Here is a 15030-nt window from a genome sequence, read left to right as displayed (position 1 = left end):
TTTCCAGCAAGTCAGTTCATCAAATTTCTGCCCTGTTAGAGCTGCCCCAGGCAACTGTAAGTGCTGTTATTCTGCCCCAGGCAACTGTAAGTGCTGTTATTCTGCCCTGTTCGAGCTGCCCCAGGCAACTGTAAGTGGAGTTATTCTGCCCCAGGCAACTGTAAGTGCTGTTATTCTGCCATGTTAGAGCTGCCCCAGGCAACTGTAAGTGCTGTTATTCTGCCATGTTAGGGCTGCTCCAGGCAACTGTAAGTGCTGTTATTGTGAAGTGGAAACGTCTACGAGCAACAACGGCTCAGCCGCAAACAAAACGGTAGGCCACACAAGCTAATAGAACGGGATAGCTGAGTGCTGAAGGACGTAGCGCGTAAAAATCGTCTGTCCTCAGTTGCAACACTCACTACAGAGTTCCAAACTGCCTTTGGAAGCCACATCAGCGCAATAACTGTTAGTCGGGAATTTCATGAAATGGGTTTCCATGGCCGAGCAGCCACACACAAGCCTAAGATCACCACGCGCAATGCCAAACGTCGTCTGGAGCGTTGTAAAGCTCACTGCCATTGGACCCTGGAGCAGTGGAAACACATTACCTGGGGTGATGAATCATGCTTCACCATCTGGCAGTCTGACGGATGAAACTGGGTTTGGCGGATGCCAGGAGAATGCTACCTACCCGAATGCATAGTGCCAACTGTAAAGTTTGGTGGAGAAGGAATAAAGATCTGGGGCAGTTTTTCATGGTTCGGACTTGGCCCCTTAGTACCAGTGAAGGGAAATCTTAACGCTACAGCATACAATGACATTCTAGAGGATTCTGCGCTTCCAACTTTCTGGCAACAGTTTGGAGAAGGCCCTTTCCAGTTTCAGCATGACAATGCCAACTAGCAGAAAGCTTGGTTCATACAGAAATTATTTATTTAGATTGGTGTGGAAGAACTTGACTGGCCTGCACAGAGCCCTGACCTCAACCCCATTGAACACCTTTGGGATGAATTGGAACACAGATTGCGAGCCAGGCCAAATCGCCCAACATCAGTGTCCGACCTCACTGATGCTCTTGTGGCTGAATGGAAGTAAGTCCCCGCAGCAATGTTACAACATCTAGTGGAAAGACTTCCCTGAAGAGTGGAGTCTGTTATAGCAGCAAAGAGGGGGACCAACTCCATATTAATGCCCATGATTTTGGTCATGTAGTGTATTTACTAAAACTATAGGCTAATATTAGTGTTATTCATGTTAATAAAAGACTGGCGGGGGAGAATATTAGCCACAGATATAAATATCAGTAACCACTAGGAAAAATAACTATAGGCTTTGAAAGTGACTCGACCACTTGAAGATCTCGGGGCCAAAACGCTGCACATCAGACTCTCTCACTGCAAGAGGAACATGTCAACAAAGATTAACAGTGTGACTCAACTGAGGGGAATGTAAACAAACAAACGTTTGGTACGATAAAAACACGACAGTCAATAAAGCAGCTATCTAGTGTTAGTTCAACAAAGACCAGTACAACATCTAGTGTTAGATCAACAAAGACCAGTACAACATCTAGTGTTAGATCAACAAAGACCAGTACAACATCAAGTGTTAGATCAACAAAGACCAGTACAACATCTAGTGTTAGTTCAACAAAGACCAGTACAACATCTAGTGTTAGTTCAACAAAGACCAGTACAACATCTAGTGTTAGATCAACAAAGACCAGTACAACATCTAGTGTTAGATCAACAAAGACCAGTACAACATCTAGTGTTAGATCAACAAAGACCAGTACAACATATAGTGTTAGATCAATAAAGACCAGTACAACATATAGTGTTAGATCAATAAAGACCAGTACAACATCTAGTGTTAGATCAACAAAGACCAGTACAACATCTAGTGTTAGATCAACAAAGACCAGTACAACATCTAGTGTTAGATCAACAAAGACCAGTACAACATCTAGTGTTAGATCAACAAAGACCAGTACAACATCTAGTGTTAGATCAACAAAGACCAGTACAACATCTAGTGTTAGATCAACAAAGACCAGTACAACATCTAGTGTTAGATCAATAAAGACCAGTACAACATCAAGTGTTAGATCAACAAAGACCAGTACAACATCTAGTGTTAGTTCAACAACCAGTACAAGAGTTAGATCAATAAAGACCAGTACAACATCTAGTGTTAGATCAACAAAGACCAGTACAACATCTAGTTAGATCAATAAAGACCAGTACAACATCTAGTGTTAGATCAACAAAGACCAGTACAACATCTAGTGTTAGATCAACAAAGACCAGTACAACATCTAGTGTTAGATCAACAAAGACCAGTACAACATCAAGTGTTAGTTTAACAAAGACCAGTACAACATCAAGTGTTAGATCAACAAAGACCAGTACAACATCTAGTGTTAGATCAATAAAGACCAGTACAACATCTAGTTAGTTCAACAAAGACCAGTACAACATCTAGTTAGTTCAACAAAGACCAGTACAACATCTAGTGTTAGATCAATAAAGACCAGTACAACATCTAGTGTTAGATCAATAAAGACCAGTACAACATCTAGTGTTAGTTCAATAAAGACCAGTACAACATCTAGTGTTAGATCAATAAAGACCAGTACAACATCTAGTGTTAGATCAACAAAGACCAGTACAACATCTAGTGTTAGTTCAACAAAGACCAGTACAACATCTAGTGTTAGATCAACAAAGACCAGTACAACATCTAGTGTTAGTTCAACAAAGACCAGTACAACATCTAGTGTTAGATCAATAAAGACCAGTACAACATCTAGTGTTAGATCAATAAAGACCAGTACAACATCTAGTGTTAGATCAATAAAGACCAGTACAACATCTAGTGTTAGATCAACAAAGACCAGTACAACATCTAGTGTTAGATCAACAAAGACCAGTACAACATCTAGTGTTAGTTCAACAAAGACCAGTACAACATCTAGTTAGTTCAACAAAGACCAGTACAACATCTAGTGTTAGATCAATAAAGACCAGTACAACATCTAGTGTTAGATCAACAAAGACCAGTACAACATCTAGTGTTAGATCAACAAAGACCAGTACAACATATAGTGTTAGATCAATAAAGACCAGTACAACATATAGTGTTAGATCAATAAAGACCAGTACAACATCTAGTGTTAGATCAACAAAGACCAGTGTTAGATCAACAAAGACCAGCACAACATCTAGTGTTAGATCAACAAAGACCAGTACAACATCTAGTGTTAGATCAACAAAGACCAGTACAACATCTAGTGTTAGATCAACAAAGACCAGTACAACATCTAGTGTTAGATCAATAAAGACCAGTACAACATCTAGTGTTAGATCAATAAAGACCAGTACAACATCTAGTGTTAGATCAACAAAGACCAGTACAACATCTAGTGTTAGATCAACAAAGACCAGTACAACATCTAGTGTTAGTTCAACAAAGACCAGTACAACATCTAGTTAGTTCAACAAAGACCAGTACAACATCTAGTGTTAGATCAATAAAGACCAGTACAACATCTAGTGTTAGATCAACAAAGACCAGTACAACATCTAGTGTTAGATCAACAAAGACCAGTACAACATCTAGTGTTAGATCAATAAAGACCAGTACAACATCTAGTGTTAGATCAATAAAGACCAGTACAACATCTAGTGTTAGATCAACAAAGACCAGTACAACATCTAGTGTTAGATCAACAAAGACCAGTACAACATCTAGTGTTAGATCAACAAAGACCAGTACAACATCTAGTGTTAGATCAACAAAGACCAGTACAACATCTAGTGTTAGATCAACAAAGACCAGTACAACATCTAGTGTTAGATCAACAAAGACCAGTACAACATCTAGTGTTAGATCAATAAAGACCAGTACAACATCAAGTGTTAGATCAACAAAGACCAGTACAACATCTAGTGTTAGTTCAACAAAGACCAGTACAACATCTAGTGTTAGATCAATAAAGACCAGTACAACATCTAGTGTTAGATCAACAAAGACCAGTACAACATCTAGTGTTAGATCAATAAAGACCAGTACAACATCTAGTGTTAGATCAACAAAGACCAGTACAACATCAAGTGTTAGTTTAACAAAGACCAGTACAACATCAAGTGTTAGATCAACAAAGACCAGTACAACATCTAGTGTTAGATCAATAAAGACCAGTACAACATCTAGTTAGTTCAACAAAGACCAGTACAACATCTAGTTAGTTCAACAAAGACCAGTACAACATCTAGTGTTAGATCAATAAAGACCAGTACAACATCTAGTGTTAGATCAATAAAAAGTACAACATCTAGTGTTAGATCAATAAAGACCAGTACAACATCTAGTGTTAGATCAATAAAGACCAGTACAACATCTAGTGTTAGATCAATAAAGACCAGTACAACATCTAGTGTTAGATCAATAAAGACCAGTACAACATCTAGTGTTAGATCAACAAAGACCAGTACAACATCTAGTGTTAGATCAACAAAGACCAGTACAACATCTAGTGTTAGATCAACAAAGACCAGTACAACATCTAGTGTTAGATCAACAAAGACCAGTACAACATCTAGTGTTAGATCAACAAAGACCAGTACAACATCTAGTGTTAGATCAATAAAGACCAGTACAACATCTAGTGTTAGATCAATAAAGACCAGTACAACATCTAGTGTTAGATCAATAAAGACCAGTACAACATCTAGTGTTAGATCAACAAAGACCAGTACAACATCTAGTGTTAGATCAACAAAGACCAGTACAACATCTAGTGTTAGATCAATAAAGACCAGTACAACATCTAGTGTTAGATCAATAAAGACCAGTACAACATCTAGTGTTAGATCAATAAAGACCAGTACAACATCTAGTGTTAGATCAATAAAGACCAGTACAACATCTAGTGTTAGATCAATAAAGACCAGTACAACATCTAGTGTTAGATCAATAAAGACCAGTACAACATCTAGTGTTAGATCAATAAAGACCAGTACAACATCTAGTGTTAGATCAATAAAGACCAGTACAACATCTAGTGTTAGATCAATAAAGACCAGTACAACATCTGTGAGCTGCTTGTGCTGACAGTTCGAGTTGACACATTTCTATTGGTTTATTCTGGTGGTTCGTTCTCTCAGGCTCAGCTCTGTTTTCCAACCAACCTTGTAAAAATGTTTTTCTAAAATGATTCTTTGCAGTGAAATACTGTATGGATTCTACTGAGTATACAAAACATTAAGAACACCTGCTCTTTCCGTGACAGACTGACCAGGTGAATCCAGGTGAAAGATATGATCCCTTATTGGAGGTTACAAGTTAAATCCACTTCAATCAGTGTAGATGAAGTGGAGGAGACGGGTTAAAGAAGGATTTTTAAACATGAGGACAATTGAGACATGGATTGTGTGTGTGCCATTCAGAGATGAATGGGCAAGACAAAGAATATATAAACACCACTACTTTATAAATGTTCTAAACTGTATACTTCACAAAAAGTGAGTTTATCGTACATTTTCGGGACTAAATCCTTGCGACAACAATAGGCTACAGTCAGTGATTACTAGGGCTGAGTCCCAAATGGCACCCTGTCACAATGTGGTGATGGGCTCATAGGACTCTGGTCAAAAGTAGTGCACTACGTAGGGAAAAGGGCGTCTTTTTGAACATAGGCGTTTGTCAGAGATGACTAGGTTCTCCAGACCATCAGCATCCTCATATTGCCCAGTGGCTGGGGTGGAGGTCAGTGGTCAGGCCGTGGTCATCATACCAGGGTGAGAAATAGCAGCTCAGTGTAAAGGACATAATTAAAACCCTGGTCTGTCTGTCCGACAGCCAAGAAGACACAGGGAGGGAGGGAGAGGATGAAGACACAGGGAGGGGATGAAGACACAGGGAGGGAGGGAGGGAGGGAGGATGAAGACACAGGGAGGGAGGGAGGGAGGGAGAGGATGAAGACACAGGGAGGGGATGAAGACACAGGGAGGGAGGGAGGGAGGGAGGGAGGATGAAGACACAGGGAGGGAGGGAGGGAGGGAGAGGATGAAGACACAGGGAGGGAGGGAGGGAGGATGAAGACACAGGGAGGGAGGGAGGGGGGGAGAGGATGAAGACACAGGGAGGGAGGGAGGGAGGGAGGGAGGGAGGGAGGGAGGGAGGGAGGGAGGGAGGGAGGGAGGGAGGGAGGGAGGGGGGGAGGGAGGGAGGAGGGAGGGAGGGAGGGGGGGAGAGACAGGGAGGGAGGGAGGGAGGGAGGGAGGGAGGGAGGGAGGGAGGGAGGGAGGGAGGGAGGGAGGGAGGGAGGGGAGAGGATGAAGACACAGGGGGAGGGAGGGGGGAGAAGACACAGGGAGGGAGGGAGGGAGGGAGGGAGAAGACACAGGGAGGGAGGGACACAGGGAGGGGGAGGGAGGGAGGGAGGGAGGGAGGGAGGGAGGGAGGGAGGGAGGGAGGGAGAGGATGAAGACACAGGGAGGGAGGGAGGGAGGGAGAGGATGAAGACACAGGGAGGGAGGGAGGGAGGGAGGGAGAGGATGAAGACACAGGGAGGGAGGGAGGGAGAGAGGGAGGGAGGGAGGGGATGAAGACACAGGGAGAGGGGGAGAGGATGAAGACACAGGGAGGGAGGGAGAGGATGAAGACACAGGGAGGGAGGGAGAGGATGAAGACACAGGGAGGGAGAGAGAGGATGAAGACACAGGGAGGGAGGGAGGGAGAGGATGAAGACACAGGGAGGGAGGGAGGGAGAGGATGAAGACAGGGAGGGAGGGAGGGAGGGAGGGAGGGAGGGAGGGAGGGAGGGAGGGAGGGAGGGAGGGAGGGAGGGAGGGAGCTAGAGGTCAGAGCAGAGAATAGTTAGATAGTTTGAGGGTAGTTGTGGTTCTGGTCAGGAAGACCACCAAGATAGGGGGAACTCATGATATCCACCCTCCCCCTGACCGCCATCCTCTGCTTCCCTCAGTCTCCCCTCAGGACGAGAGGTCAGGCAGTAATACAACCCTGATCTGTCTGTCCTACAGCCAAGAATACACAAGGAGGTATGGAAGGGGAGAAGACAGGGATGGAGAGAGGAGAGAAGACAGGGAGGGAGGGACGAGAGAAGACAGGGAGGAGAGAAGACAGGGAGGGAGGGACGAGAGAAGACAGGGAGGAGAGAAGAGAAGACAGGGAGGAGAGAAGATAAGACAGGGAGGGAGGGAAGGGGAGAAGACAGGGAGGGAGGGAGGAGAGAAGACAGGGAGGGAGGGAGGGAGGGAGGGAGGAGAGAAGACAGGGAGGGAGGGAGGGAGGGAGGAGAGAAGACAAGGAGGGAGGGAGGAGAGAAGACAGGGAGGGAGGGAGGGACGAGAGAAGACAGGGAGCGAGGGACGAGAGAAGACAGGGAGGGAGGGAGGGAGGAGAGAAGACAGGGAGCGAGGGAGGGAGGAGAGAAGACAGGGAGGGAGGGAGGGAGGAGAGAAGACAGGGAGGGAGGGAGGGAGGAGAGAAGACAGGGAGGGAGGGAGGAGAGAAGACAGGGAGGGAGGGAGGAGAGAAGACAGGGAGGGAGGGACGAGAGAAGACAGGGAGGGAGGGAGGGAGGGAGGGAGGAGAGAAGACAGGGAGGGAGGGAGGGAGAGAAGACGGGGAGGGAGGGAGGAGAGAAGACGGGGAGGGAGGGAAGGGGAGAAGACAGGGAGGGAGGGAAGGGGAGAAGACAGGGAGGGAGGGAAGGGGAGAAGACAGGGAGGGAGGGAAGGGGAGAAGACAGGGAGGGAGGGAGGGGGGAGAAGACAGGGAGGGAGGGACGAGAGAAGACAGGGAGGGAGGGAAGGGGAGCAGACAGGGAGGGAGGGATGAGAGAAGACAGGGAGGGAGGGACGAGAGAAGACAGGGAGGGAGAGAAGGGGAGAAGACAGGGAAGGGGAGAGGGGAGAAGACAGGGAAGGGGGGAAGGGGAGAAGACAGGGAGGGAGGGACGAGAGAAGATAGGGAGGAGAGAAGACAGGAAGGGAGAGAAGGGGAGAAGACAGGGAAGGAAACAGGAAAGAAGAGGAGGGAGGGAAGGGGAGAAGAAGACAGGGACGAGAGAAGACAGGGAGGGAGGGTGAGAACAAGACAGGGAGGGAGGGACGAGAGAAGACAGGGAGGAGAGAAGACGGAGGGAGAGAAGGGGAGAAGACAGGGAAGGAAACAGGAAAGGAGAGAAGAAGGGAGGGAGAGAAGGGGAGAAGAAGACAGGGAGGGAGGGAGCGAGACAGGGAAGGAAACAGGAAAGGAGAGAAGGGAGGGAGAGAAGGGGAGAAGAAGACAGGGAGGGAGGGAGCGAGACAGGGAGATGCGGAGGGAAGGACTCCCCTCAAGACAGGAGAGGATAGGACAGCAAGAGCAATCTACCTGCTAGAACCGAGAGCAAGGTGTCAAGCCCTCCTCCCATTGTCAACAGGACCACATCAGAGGGAGAATAGCCTCTGTATCCCTCCTCCCCTCCATCCATCCCTTCCTGACCCCCTCTTCTTCTCTGCTTGTATTGACTGGAAGGGCTACAGGCCTGTTTTACCCCCCCCCACGGCCTGCTGAATTGTCCCCTAGAGGTGTTTATGGGCCGGCTGACAGGATGTTGGCTCAAAGGATCCCCTTTAAGTAAATGTGGTGAACCTGCTGTGACCTTTTCAACAAAAACATACAACTCTACAACAGAAAAACTGTTGATGAGCGGTAGAATAAGCAGCGTTGAAATGTCCTCTCTTCCTGTGTGAATGAATACATGTGAATGAATGATCTCCTGTATTGACAACAAAATGGGCTGAGTTGAAGAAGTAACATCAGATAGAAATGGGCTGAGTTGAAGAAGTAACATCAGATAGAAATGGGCTGAGTTGAAGAAGTAACATCAGATAGAAATGAGCTGAGTTGAAGAAGTAACATCAGATAGAAATGGGCTGAGTTGAAGAAGTAACATCAGATAGAAATGGGCTGAGTTGAAGAAGTAACAGATAGAAATGGGCTGAGTTGAAGAAGTAACATCAGATAGAAATGAGCTGAGTTGAAGAAGTAACACCAGATAGAAATGGGCTGAGTTGAAGAAGTAACACCAGATAGAAATGGGCTGAGTTGAAGAAGTAACACCAGATAGAAATGGGCTGAGTTGAAGAAGTAACACCAGATAGAAATGGGCTGAGTTGAAGAAGTAACACCAGATAGAAATGGGCTGAGTTGAAGAAGTAACACCAGATAGAAATGGGCTGAGTTGAAGAAGTAACACCAGATAGAAATGGGCTGAGTTGAAGAAGTAACATCAGATAGAAATGGGCTGAGTTGAAGAAGTAACATCAGATAGAAATGGGCTGAGTTGAAGAAGTAACATCAGATAGAAATGGGCTGAGTTGAAGAAGTAACATCAGATAGAAATGGGCTGAGTTGAAGAAGTAACATCAGATAGAAATGGGCTGAGTTGAAGAAGTAACATCAGATAGAAATGAAGAAGCTGAGTTGAAGAAGTAACATCAGATAGAAATGGGCTGAGTTGAAGAAGTAACATCAGATAGAAATGGGCTGAGTTGAAGAAGTAACATCAGATAGAAATGGGCTGAGTTGAAGAAGTAACATCAGATAGAAATGGGCTGAGTTGAAGAAGTAACATCAGATAGAAATGGGCTGAGTTGAAGAAGTAACATCAGATAGAAATGGGCTGAGTTGAAGAAGTAACATCAGATAGAAATGGGCTGAGTTGAAGAAGTAACATCAGATAGAAATGGGCTGAGTTGAAGAAGTAACATCAGATAGAAATGAGCTGAGTTGAAGAAGTAACATCAGATAGAAATGGGCTGAGTTGAAGAAGTAACATCAGATAGAAATGGGCTGAGTTGAAGAAGTAACATCAGATAGAAATGGGCTGAGTTGAAGAAGTAACATCAGATCGGCACTGTCTTGATTTTGATGATCCTCACACTGGAGAAAAATAACAACCTCAGAGAGAATTACCTTGACAATGTGAGCTGTGTGCTTCTGGATACACATGACAGACAAGCAGTTTGATTAGAAAAGCTTGTTATTTCAACAGCTTAGAAGAACATTAGAGACACCAAACCAGTAGTTCAGAAGCAGTAGAACAGGTCCAAACCAAGACAGGCCTGCCCTCATCTCACCTCACCTCACCTCACCTCACCTCACTACACCTCACCTCACCTCACCTGCCCTCATCTCACCTCACCTCACCTGCCCTCACCTCACCTCACCTGCCCTCATCTCACCTCACCTCACCTCACCTCACCTCACCTGCCCTCATCTCACCTCACCTCACCTCACCTGCCCTCATCCCACCTCACCTGCCCTCATCTCACCTCACCTCACCTGCCCTCATCTCACCTCACCTCACCTGCCCTCATCTCACCTCACCTCACTACACCTCACCTGCCCTCATCTCACCTCACCTCACTACACCTCACCTGCCCTCATCTCATCTCATCTCATCTCACCTCACCTCACTACACCTCACCTGCCCTCATCTCATCTCATCTCACCTCACCTCATCTCACCTCACCTCACCTCACTACACCTCACCTGCCCTCATCTCACCTCACTACACCTCACCTCACTACACCTCACCTCACCTCACTACATCTCACCTCACCTGCCCTCACCTCACCTCACCTCACCTCACTACACCTCACCTCACCTGCCCTCATCTCACCTCACTACACCTCACCTCACCTCACTACACCTGCCCTCACCTCACTACATCTCACCTCACCTCACCTCACCTGCCCTCACCTCACTACATCTCACCTCACCTCACCTCACTACATCTCACCTCACCTCACCTCACCTCACATCACATCAGGTTTCAGTTGGGATTGTGCTGGGTGCAAATGAGCACACTTTTTAGTCTCTCTCAGATATGTACAGTATTTATATGGAATGCATCCCAAATGGCACCCATTTGGAAACTTGTCAAATTCACGAGCTTATCAAGAGAACATCCCTGGTCATCCCTACTGCCTTTGACCTGGCGGACTCACTAAACACAAATGCTTGGTTTGTGAATGATGTTGGAGTGTGCCCATGGCTATCGGTAAATTAAAACAACAAGACAATTGTGCCATCTGGTTTGCTTAGTATAAGGAATTTAAAAATATTTTTACTTTTGATATTTAAGTATATTTTAGCATTTACATTTACTTTTGATACTGAAGTACATTTAAAACCAAATACTTTTAGCCTTTTACTTAAGTAGTATTTTACTTTCACTTAAGTCATGACAATTGAGTACTTTTCCCACCACCGTAAAATTGCGCAGCAAAAACATAAAAATTAATTACAGATTTCTTAAATTATCTTAGACTAATTCTGATTAATTTTGAGGAAGTGTATACTGGCTACGGCGTCTCAAAATGGACAAACAGTACTATTTCCATTTTTTTCAAGCGAAGGCCTTTTAGGGGTGTATGCGAACACACACACACACACACACACACACACACACACACACACACACACACACACACACACACACACACACACACACACACACACACACAGTTCGGCCATTAGATACATTTTTAATTTTCCCCATTATCATTTAAGGTTAGAATCTGATTCTAGATCAGTGTCTAGAGGCAACTTCCACCTGGAGTTCTTTATTCAGCAGTAGTGTCCTGGGGCTCCGGGACCTGATTCTAGATCAGTATCTAGAGGCAACTTCCACCTGGAGTTCTTTATTCAGCAGTAGTGTCCTGGGGCTCCGGGACCTGATTCTAGATCAGTATCTAGAGGCAACTTCCACCTGGAGTTCTTTATTCAGCAGTAGTGTCCTGGGGCTCAGGGACCTGATTCTAGATCAGTATCTAGAGGCAACTTCCACCTGGAGTTCTTTATTCAGCAGTAGTGTCCTGGGGCTCCGGGACCTGATTCTAGATCAGTATCTAGAGGCAACTTCCACCTGGAGATCTTTATTCAGCAGTAGTGTCCTGGGGCTCCGGGACCTGATTCTAGATCAGTATCTAGAGGCAACTTCCACCTGGAGATCTTTATTCAGCAGTAGTGTCCTGGGGCTCAGGGACCTGATTCTAGATCAGTATCTAGAGGCAACTTCCACCTGGAGTTCTTTATTCAGCAGTAGTGTCCTGGGGCTCAGGGACCTGATTCTAGATCAGTATCTAGAGGCAACTTCCACCTGGAGTTCTTTATTCAGCAGTAGTGTCCTGGGGCTCAGGGACCTGATTCTAGATCAGTATCTAGAGGCAACTTCCACCTGGAGTTCTTTATTCAGCAGTAGTGTCCTGGGGCTCAGGGACCTGATTCTAGATCAGTATCTAGAGGCAACTTCCACCTGGAGATCTTTATTCAGCAGTAGTGTCCTGGGGCTCAGGGACCTGATTCTAGATCAGTATCTAGAGGCAACTTCCACCTGGAGATCTTTATTCAGCAGTAGTGTCCTGGGGCTCAGGGACCTGATTCTAGATCAGTATCTAGAGGCAACTTCCACCTGGAGTTCTTTATTCAGCAGTAGTGTCCTGGGGCTCAGGGACCTGATTCTAGATCCGTGTCTAGACTGTGGTGTGGGACACAGACCTGGGATCAAAATACTACTTTTAATCTTTCAGATATTTGGAGAGTTTGGCTCTAGCCTGCCAGGAATGCCAAATGGCGTTTCCCATTTTGGGACTATTCTATTGGTCCATCAAATCAGGCATGCTCAATCAAGCTCAGATAAAGTATTTTTAATGATTCTGAATAGTATTTGAACCCAGGTCTGGTGAGAGATCAGTCAGGAGAATAAAAGTGGATGAACTGATTATGAAAAAAAAGCAGGGTTCCATAGGTCCTATTCCCTATATAGTGTAGGACTTTGGACCAGGGCCAATAGAGAAACTATTGACAAGAGACAATAAAGCAAACAGACATGTATAATTTCTGCAGGCATTTCAGGCCCACCTTTTTCAATAAAACCCAGACATTCTGTCAACATCACAGCCAGATCATTAACACAGACATGTAATAACGCATTACCATATATTGTGACCCTTGACCTTTTAAACACAAAGTATAGCGACACGCAGTAAAACAACCATCAAAGTTACAGCCATATTAACCTCGTTCCCAGACTCAAGTGCTACTGAGAGAGTCGGAATGGTGGAAAAGATTACAGCAATATTCTCTCTTTGTCTCTGAAAGTCACTCTCCATCCAATCCCAGATTGCAGCCTGTTTGTAGAGACTGGAGGCGTTTAGCTGGTGGACGCCATTTTGTTGCCATTGCATTTCCCCAACAGTTCCCTTTTGTCTTTGTGACTGAGTCCCAAATGCCACCATATATGGGGCCCTGGTCAAAAGTAGTGCACTACACATGGCGCTATTTGGAACGCTCCCTTTGCGTCTCTTCCATCCCAACATGACAGTGCATAACAACAGTCTCTCTCCAACCCAACCGCAGAATAAAGGGGGTTTTCACAGGAAGTACATTCCTCTACTGGCTCGTTGGGAGCCCAAGTCTATCTTTCCACCCATGTGTTCTACAGACACCACGACTGCCTCTCAAATCGCACCCTATTCCCTATATGGTGCAGTGCTTTGGACCGGAGCCCTGAGCAAAACGTAGTGCACTATAATAGGGGAAAGGGTGCCATTTGGGACACAAGCCATCTCTAGTTCAAAAGGGTTCAACTCAGTGCTTCAGAAAAGAACAAGATGCCAGCAGTATAAAAGGTTAAATGGTCCTGATGGATGAGGACCCTTTCACAGCTGTATAACAGTTTACCAACAATATGACCGCTAGTTACAAGTGATGCAGATTTGGTTGCCGAGGACACGCAGGTTCTTACGAAGACTGGAGCTACTGTGAAACACCGGCCTGCTACAGAAGAAAAAGTGATGGACAGAGCAGGAGGGAGGGAGGGAAAGATGGCAGGCAGATGAGAGACCGAAAAAAAGAAGGAAGGGGGGGGGGATCATCTCATCTCCAGCCAATCAGTGCTGGAGGAAAAGATGACGGGCACTTTTCAGTTCAAACTAGTTTGAAACAACAACAACAACAGCGACAGTAAGGTTTCTGCTGGAAAATAGTATCTGTGTAAAGAGTGAAGATGAAGACACAGACAAACTACATGAGTCATCAATTAATGCAACACATCAGGAGCACACAACCAATCAAACCAGACCTCTATAAAGCAGTAATATGTGAGCTGCACATACAGATGCTATATACCGTACAAGTCATACAACATCTCTTCTCTCCTATTTAAGGCAACAGTGGTTCCATTTGTTGTGAACATCACCATCCATCATGTGACAATACAAACCGCACATACCGTCTGGACCACTCCAACCGGGTTATTGCATTTTATTTTCAGCAGGATTGCACACATGTAGAGAGTGAAATCCCACCCCTAGTGGTCTACACTGGTACTTCACCATGGAAATCTCTTGCAACGTTTATGGTTTTCAAGTTTCAAGGAATTTTAGACAAGGTGCCATTGCCACACAACTGGCCTCGGAACAACCCAGTAAAAGGGGTTGGGAGTCACATAAAACAGAGTCTCCTTTCTTGTCTACAAAACACGAGTCATCTTTGGAATGATGCCTTTTTAAAAATAGAGTATAAAACCACCTAAATCAAAAAATATTTCATTTTCCCTTTAGTAGAAAAAAAGCCTTTGTTTATCGTGTCTCTCTCAGAGCGCTTGAACCCATAGAGGTTTGGACCCAGAGAGGTTTGGACCCAGAGAGGTTTGGACCCATAGAGGTTTGGACCCAGAGAGGTTTGGACCCAGAGAGGTTTGGACCCAGAGAGGTTTGGACCCATAGAGGCTTGGAGAGGCTTGAACCCAGAGAGGCTGGGACCCATAGAGGCTTGGAGAGGCCGTTTAGCAGTCTATCAGTCCAGTAAAGTTCTGGGTGGGCTTTCTGACGCCAACATCCAGGGTCTCTACTCCCTTCATTCTGATCCAGCAAATCCACTGCTGGTGGGTAGAAAAATGTCTGTGTCCCAAATGACACCCTGTTCCCTATATACTGCTGTCCTTGACCAGAACCCAATAGGCAC

General features: G+C 45.4%; 1 protein-coding gene across 1 annotated transcript in view; it reads right to left on the bottom strand.

Annotated features, from left to right (window-relative positions):
- Positions 1 to 14805: 14805 nt before the first annotated feature.
- nbeal2 (neurobeachin-like 2) overlaps positions 14806 to 15030 on the bottom strand; it is a 140251-nt gene continuing 140026 nt past the window's right edge. The window contains 1 exon segment of the mRNA XM_046334980.1: positions 14806 to 15030. This exon segment is cut by the window's right edge and continues 212 nt beyond it. The gene's annotated coding sequence lies outside the window, so the exon portion shown is untranslated.

This window comes from Oncorhynchus gorbuscha, unplaced genomic scaffold (genome assembly GCF_021184085.1).
Source record: "Oncorhynchus gorbuscha isolate QuinsamMale2020 ecotype Even-year unplaced genomic scaffold, OgorEven_v1.0 Un_scaffold_634, whole genome shotgun sequence".
Taxonomy (NCBI): domain Eukaryota; kingdom Metazoa; phylum Chordata; class Actinopteri; order Salmoniformes; family Salmonidae; genus Oncorhynchus; species Oncorhynchus gorbuscha.
Note: the sequence above shows the minus strand (reverse complement) of the source record. Positions and strands in the feature narration are given on the sequence as shown.